The sequence below is a fragment of the Oncorhynchus nerka genome, linkage group LG23 (genome assembly GCF_034236695.1).
Source record: "Oncorhynchus nerka isolate Pitt River linkage group LG23, Oner_Uvic_2.0, whole genome shotgun sequence".
In the NCBI taxonomy this organism is placed as follows: domain Eukaryota; kingdom Metazoa; phylum Chordata; class Actinopteri; order Salmoniformes; family Salmonidae; genus Oncorhynchus; species Oncorhynchus nerka.
This window is the reverse complement of record NC_088418.1, coordinates 50,701,273-50,709,795: the sequence shown is the minus strand read 5'-3', so window position 1 is coordinate 50,709,795 and position 8,523 is coordinate 50,701,273.

Genomic DNA, 8,523 nt, shown 5'->3' with positions numbered 1-8,523 from the left:
GTTCTTCTCTAGGTTTCTTCCTAGGTTATTGCCTTTCTATGGAGTTTTTCCAAGACACTTTGCTTCTACATCTGCATTGCTTGCTGTTTGGGGCATTAGGCTGGGTTTCTGTATAGCACTTTGACATCAGCTGATGTAAAAAGGGATTTATAAATACATTTGATTGTTCTAAAGTTGATATTGTCTAAAAAGGTTGTGTCTGCCATTATGGGTCTCTCCTCTACTGGCTGTAGGAGAATGGCCAGGGCACACCTCCCACAGGCGTCGGTGGTCTCATAGAGATCCTTGCTCTTTTAATATCCTGCATGTAGTGCGGGTAGAGCTCAGGTAGGTGTTCATTGCACAGATGGGATGCTGAAGGAACACTCGCTCCTTGCTTGGAGTGTTTTTTTTTTAGAAACATGTAGATCTTCAATGCCTTCTCCAGCAGAACATCTGCCTCAGTGTTTTCACAAAGTCCAGGACAAACTCCTTCCTCTCCAACGTAGTGGGTGCCTTGGCAAAACACTGTGCCAAAGTCTGAATTCTTGGTTGACTTGTAGAATAACAATACATATAATTGGCAACTGAAGGATAACATAAAGCCATAATCTGTTTTTTGGCAAAACAGACTTGTTCCTCTCTCTCTCTCTCTCTCTCTCACACACACACACACACACAGAGAGAGAGAGAGACCAACACCCCCAACCTCACACACAGCACATGAATGGACTCCCCTTTATTCATTTTCTTTTCATAACATAGGCCTATTTATTGTTCTGGTCAGTATTTCCTCAATGCTAATCCTATTTAGGTAGCAATATTGGCCACTATTGGCCTTTGATCAGTGTGCCACAAAGCTGCGCATAGCACTCTTTCTCACAGATGCAGGCAGAACCCAACACCCCCCCTCCCCACACACACACACCAGAGAGTTCACACACACAACACACACCGACACCACAGCTAGACAACTTTTACAAAGCTGTGTGTAACACTCTCTCCCTCTCACTTCCCCGGGCAGAACCCAACACCCCCTCACACACCAAAGAGTTCACACACACACACACACACACTACAGAGTTCATACAACTTTTACCTCAGAAATTCCTAGATTGCAATAATCTAGGAAACAAATGTAGCTAGCCTGCTAGCCTGCAAAGTTTACCTCAGTTTGCCACTGGTAAAGATAGCTTATACAATGCAACATAACGAGAGGGCAACCTTGTTACCCTAATATCAAAATAAGTAAGATTACTAGATTATTTATCAAAATACTTACTTGGTTGTTAACTTGCCTTTCGCGTCTGGTGCTGAATGGATCTCAGGTGCTTGACCACCATTTGCTTTCTTATCTGGTCGACAGAGTGTTTGCACGCTTTACAAATGACTTAAACATTCACATGCAACACCATGGGCCAGAAAAGGTTGAATACATTTTCCATGCTGTCAATCCAGCATTACTTCTGCCGGGTTCAAAACAACTGGGAAATCAGTACTGGGAAATCTCAGACTTCAGTGAGTTCAAGACAACTGGGAACAGAAATAAACTTGCCCCAACTGGGAAAATACATTTTGAATGTCATCCAAGTCTGGCACTCAGGTCTTATTTTAGAGCTCAGACCTGAAGATCACTGACGTCATGATTCACCAGAAATCCAGAAAATTACAGACTTTGATGACAAGGTTAAATGACATTTGCCCACAAGAAGGACCGCCGTGCCACCTTCCTGTTCAAATGAGCACAGCAAGTTGAGTCCAAAAACGTATTGTATGCTACTGCATAGATTACGTAATATGCCAGGGAGATGTGTATACGGTAGCTAAGAAAGTGATACTAAGTATATGTCGTGTAGTAAGCTGCTAGGAGCCCATATGCCTCACCCTAATCATTTGGTACCTTTCCCCCTCATAACTTAGCCTACTGTTCTGTCTTGTTGGTGCACATGTAGCCTATAGCCTGTTTTAGAGAAATGTCATCATCAAATATTGTAAGAGTTTTCATTGTCTGCTTATACGCCCCTTTTATTTATCCTACGGTTCTGACTTGGTGTTCAGGGAGAATACTGTGAGAACGGCCCTTGTTCTGAATTCTGTCTCTGTACATTTCAAAGGTGCTGAACAAATAGTTATATTAACTACGTCCGTCTTAGATTGCTCATTAATGTCTTAATCTAAATTACGGATTGCCTCTTATTCGCTTGTCGTCCCCTTATGCCATAGTTTGTACATCTCAATTGTCGGTAGAAACCACATTTGTTTAAGGAAGTCAGCCATATCAGCTATGTTTTTAAGCAGTAAATGAAGCTAAATGAAGTGTTTCTCTGGCAGACAAGGCTCCGCTGAAAGCCATGTGTAGCAGTGGTAAGGTGTTGGGACTGCTGTTGGGACTCTGCTGTTGGGACAGATTTATGTAGGCCCTAACAGTTTGTGGGCACCGTTTGTCAACGTTATAGTACAATTAATGTATTGTTTAGTGTTGTGTTGTCTAGTGGCTTTGCTGTCATGCATCTTTTAAAAAATATTGAGTTTGTCCCACCAAAATGTACATGCAAAAATCACCACTGGTCGCGAGATGTCTTCTCGTAAGATCCTCTGTTGACAATCTTTGCATTCTTTCACATTTTACTTTAAATGATCACTGACTGACGTGATGAGCGACCATCACTGCTGTCTGTCTGTCACCTCACATCTTTCTTTCCCCCCCGCCCCAATCTCAAATCCCATTGAAGGAAAATAGATGTCCCTCTCAGAGAAGTGCTGAAGTAGATGTATGTGTCGATCTAATGAAATACAATAACATGTGAGTTGCAATAGTTTTTAATTCAGTGCCTTTCTCTATTGTGCTTTGAATGGAAGACAGTTCATTTACATTGGACTGAGGCGCCGCAGAATTATGTTGGAATTCCTTCATAGTTCTGTGTGCGTGGATTCCGTTTGGGCCTGGTTATAGCACAGGGACAAAGGTATAAGCCCCCCCCGCCCCCACATCAGGCAGGCACACAAACTCACATGCTACTACTTTCTACAGTTGAAGTCGGAAGTTTACATACACCTTAGCCAAATACATTTAAACTCAGTTTTTCACAGTTCCTGACATTTTAATCCTAGTAAATATTCCCTGTCTTAGGTCAGTTAGGATCACCACATTATTTTAAGAATGTGAAATGTCAGAATAATAGTAGAGAGAATGATTTATTTCAGCTTTATTTTTTTCAGCACATTCCCAGTGGGTCAGATGTTTACATACACTCAATTAGTATTTGGTAGCCTTTAAATTGATTAACTTGGGTCAAATGTTTCACATAGCCTTCCACAAACTTCCCACAATAAATTGGGGGAATTTTGGCCCATTCCTCCTGACAGAGCTGGTGTAACTGAGTCAGGTTTGTAGGCCTCCTTGCTCGCACATGCTTTTTCAGTTCTACCCACACATTTTCTATAGCATTGAGGTCAGGGCTTTGTGATGGCCACTCCAATACCTTGACTTTATTGTCCTTAAGCCATTTTGCCACAACTTTGGAAGTATGCTTGGGGTCATTGTCCCTTTGGAAGACCCATTTGCAACCAAGCTTTAACTTCCTGACTGATGTCTAGAGATGTTGCTTCAATATATCCACATAATTTTCCTGCTTCATGATGCCATCTATTATGTGAAGTGCACCAGTCCCTCCTGCAGCAAAGCACCCCCACAACATGATGCTGCCACCCTCGTGCTTCATGGTTGGGATGGTGTTCTTCAGCTTGCAAGCATCCCCCTTTTTCCTCCAAACGTAACAATGGTAATTATGAGGTCTTTTGAATTTCCCATGATGTCAAGCAAAGAGGCAATGAGTTTGAATGTAACCCTTGAAATACATCCACAGGTACACCTCCAATTGACTCAAATCATGTCAATTAGCCTACCAGAAGCTTCTAAAGCCGTGAAATCCTTTTCTGGAATTTTTCAAGCTGTTCAAAGACGATCAACTTAGTGTATGTAAACTTCTGACCCACTGGGATTGTGATACAGTGAATTATAAGTGAAATAATCTGTCTGTAAACAATTTTGGAAAAATGTCTGGTGTCATGCACAAAATAGATGTCCTAACCGACTTGCCAAACTTTAGTTTGTTAACAATAAATTTGTGGAGTGGTTGAAAAACGAGTTTTAATGACTCCAACCTAAGGGTATGTAAACGTCTGACTTCAACTGTATATGAGCTACAGCATGAATGAGAAAAGTCTAATTTAGTTTCTAGCTTCTTTTGCTGTCCTACATTCTGTGAGCAGATGGTGCCAAGCTACAACGGTAAGAACAGCATCTGTTGAGGGCTACGGCTTAGTGTTTCGTAAGGGAAGGAGTATCAATGTAGAGCTCACTGGAGCTAGCTCCCAAAACTCACAACACTGTAACAAACAAGTTGTTTTGACATTATATGGAGGGAAGGAATGAGAGAGAAGGTCCGTTGAGGGGAAAGGTAGATAGCGGTAGAGGCTAGGAGAGAGGGCAAGAGGGGGAGGAGAGAAAAAAGGGCTGTTTGAAAGATTGATGAGTAGTCCCTTCTTTGTGTCAAAAGGCTAGCAATTTAAAACCTTCATGTTCTCTTTTTTTAAATTCTGGAGCAATCACAACATCTGGCAAAACAGACAACACGGAGGGTAGAGAGAACAGGAGAAAAAGAGATGGAGAAATGGAGAGAGAGAGGGATGCAGAGTGAGAGATGGAGTGAGAGCGAGTGAGAGTGGGAGAGAGAGAGAGCGAGGGAAGGGGATAGATGGACGGATGGAGGGAGGGAGAATAAAGAGGTGAAACTGATGCATCAAAAAATGAGGGATTGATATAGATAATCTGAAAGTCAGGACGGGTGAAAAAGGGGAACGAACCCGAGGAAAGAGAGAAAACAAGAAAACAAGACAGGATGAAGATGGATGGAGAAAACACTGGGATAATGTCAATTTCCAGTTACACAGAGGTTCTGAATGGAAAATGGGTTGGTAAAGTGGATATGATTGGATGGTGTGTAACTTTCAGTGTTAGCCTGCTGTGATGTGTTATTAAAGGAAAGAATGAGTTTGTGAACTACAGGGTAAACCTCAGTCATTCCAGATCTGTGTGTCAGAGTGTATGTGCGTGTGTTATTTCCTAAAGCCATTTATGGAGTCAACGTGTCAAACTGACATTTTGGAGCCCTCTTCTTTTTCTTCACACAAGCCATGGAGCATTTGATTTGGAAATTAGAATGTCGTACCTTGTAAATGTACGGCTGGTCAGGCCTGAGGTTCGGAAGCTGGGCAGCATATCTCTTGACCCTGATGTAAGTGAGAAAGCCCAGTCTGAAGGACACAAGAGAACAGTGATACAGACAGCGGGTACACATGACACCCACCCAAAAACATACACCTACAACCTTCTTCAGGTCAAATCCCATCAATCAAATTTGATTTGTCAAATGCTTCATTAGCAACAGGTGTTGACTAACACTGAAATGATTCCTTACGGGTCCTTACGGGTCCTTCCCAACAATACTGAGAGAACATATAAAAAAAATAGGAATAAAACATTTCAATATTTTATTTTATTTAACCTTTATTTAACTAAGCAATGTAGGAATAAACACCTAATGAGTAACGATAACTTGGCTATATATACGGGGTACCAGTACCAAGTCGATGTGTAGAGGAACGAAGTAATTGAGGTATATATAGGTAGGGGTAAAGTGACTAGACAACAGCATAGATAATCAACAGTAGCAGCAGCGTATGTGAAGAGTCAAAAGAGTTAGTGCAAAGAGGGTCAATGCAGACAGTCCGAGTAGCTATTAACTATTTAGTATTCTTATGGCTTGGGGGTAGAAGCTGTTCGGGGTCCTGTTGGTTCCAGACTTGGTGCATTGGTACTGCTTGCCAACCAGTAGCAGAGAGAATAGTCTGTGACTTGGATGGCTGGAGTCTTTTAAAATTATTAGGGAATTCCTCTGATACCGTCTGGTATAGAGGTCCTGGATGGCAGGGAGTTCGGACCCAGTGATGTACTGGGCCGTACACACTACCCTCTGTAACACCTTGCGGTCGGATGCCAAGCAGTTGCCATACCAAGCGGTGATGCAGCCAGTCAACATGCTGTCAAGGGTGCAGCTGTAGAACTTTTTGATGATCTGAGGGCCCATGCACAATCTTTTCAGTCTCCTGAGGAGGAAGAAGCATTGTCGTGCCTTCTTCACGACTGTTGGTCGTGTGTGGACCATGTTAATTCCTTAATGATGTGGAGACCTAGGAACTTGAAGCTCTCGACCAACTCCACTACAGCCCATCGATGTGGATGGGGACGTGCTCGGTCCTCCGTTTCCTCTAGTATACGACCAGCTCCTTTGTCTTGCTGATGTTGAGGGAGAGGTTGCTGTCCTGGCACTACACCGATAGGTCAGTGACCTCTCTATAGGCGGTCTCATCATTGTCAGTGATCAGACCTAAAACCATTGTGTCATCAGCAAACTTAAGGGTGGTGTTGGAGTCATGCGCAACCAAGCAGTCATGGGTGAACAGGGAGTACAAGAGGAGACTAAGCTCGCACCACTGAGGGGCCCCCGTGTTGAGGGTCGGTGTGGGGAATGTGTTGTCGCCTACCGTTCACCACCAGGGGCGGCCCGTCAGGAAGTCCAGGATCCAGTCGCAGAGGGAGGTGTTCAGTAGGGGTGTGCCGAGTAGTCGGATAAAACAAGTATCGTAACGGATATGGGCAATTATCTGGATGCAATTGTGATCTGAGTATTTTTTTCTAATCGTCTATTATCCCCCCAAAAATGTTGCATGTCATTCAGGTCATGTGCGAGGTTCTATGTGGCCTAAATAACTCAACTGGCTAGTTTGCCTGTCTGTAAAGAGAATGGCTGTAGGTTGATTCTGCTGCTCTGATTGGATAGAGTGAAGCTGTCCACACACCTTCTCTGTCCACACACCTCATAATTTCAGCCGATTAGTTTTCCTCTAATGTTTTCGGTCTGATCATTTAGATTCCTGCTACCTTCTACTATGATAAATCACATTCCGAGGGCGTTTGTTATCAAGATAGAAATGTGCATAATATCTAACAAGAGGGACAAGGGTAGGGAAAAAGATGAAATGTGCATTCTGACTGAGTGACTGTAAACTTGGCTGCAAGTTGAGGACACACAGACACACACACCCCTCCACGTGCTGCTCCTAATCTGCAGCTTTTATTGCAGAGAGGTATTTTACCAACATCTACTTCAGCATATTAAAACACTTCTGTTTTTTTTACAATCACAAGTATCATCTGATCTGATCCCACTATCAACTGTCAATTTAAGCATATGGTTAGGAATACTACTATGGCCATGTCAGCACACCCCTAGTGTTCAGTCCTGAGCTTAGTGATGAGCTTGGGTGTTGAACACTGAGCTGTAGCCAATGAACAGCCTTCTCACATACACATAGGGGTTCCTCTTGTCCAGGTAGGAGAGGGCAGACTGAAGTGCAACAGAGATTGTGTCATCTGTGGATCTGTTGGGGCGGTATGCGAATTAGAGTGGGTGCAGGGTGTCTGGGGTGGTGGTGTTCATGTCAGCAGCATACCACCCTGCACCCCCCCTGCTGGCTTGCTTCTGAAGCTAAGCAGGGTTGTTTCATGGATGGAAGACCACATGCTGCTGGAAGTGGTGTTGGAGGGCCAGTAGGAGACACTTTTTCCTCTGTTCTAAAAAATATATATCATAATGCCCCAGGGCAGTGATTGGCGACATTGCCCTGTGTGGAGTGTCGTCTTTCGGATGGGATGTTAAACGGGTGTCCTGACTCTATGTGGTCACTAAGATCCCTGGCACTTATCATAAGAGTAGGGTTGGTAACCCCGGTGTCCTGGCTAAATTCTTAATCTGACCCCCAACCATCATGTTCACCTAATCATTCCCAGGTTACATTTGGCACATTCATCCCCCCTCCTCTCCCCATAACTATTCCCCAGGTCGTTGCTCTAATTGAGAATGTGTTTTCAGTCAACTTACCTGGTAAAATAAGGGTTAAATCACACAAAAAACTAAAGTGAGCCATGACCAGCCGTTCAAAGCATTTCATGGCTACAAATGTGAGTGCTATGGGGATATAGTCATTTAGACAGGTTACCTTGGCTTTCCTGGTCACAGGAACAAAGGCGGTCTACTTGAAACATGTAGGGTATTACAGACTGGGTCAGAGAGAGGTTGAAAATATCAGTGAAGACAACCATGCTCAGAGTACTCATCCTGGTAATAGGTCTGGTCCCGTGTAAAGGTCCTACTCATATTGGCTATGGGAAGCGAGATCACACCGCCATCCGGATCTGCTGGTTCTCTCATGCATAGTTCAGTGTTGCTTGGTTCAGTGTTTGTTACCTTCAAAAATATTACGCATTTAATGTACATTGACCTAGAGCCAGAAATACATTCCTGGGACAAGGATTCCACACCAGTCCCAGTGAGAGAGAAACATTGGTGTATGTGGAGGGAGCATTACACTTGAGAGGACAACCCCTGACCCTATTCTACCAGACACACACAAGCACGCACA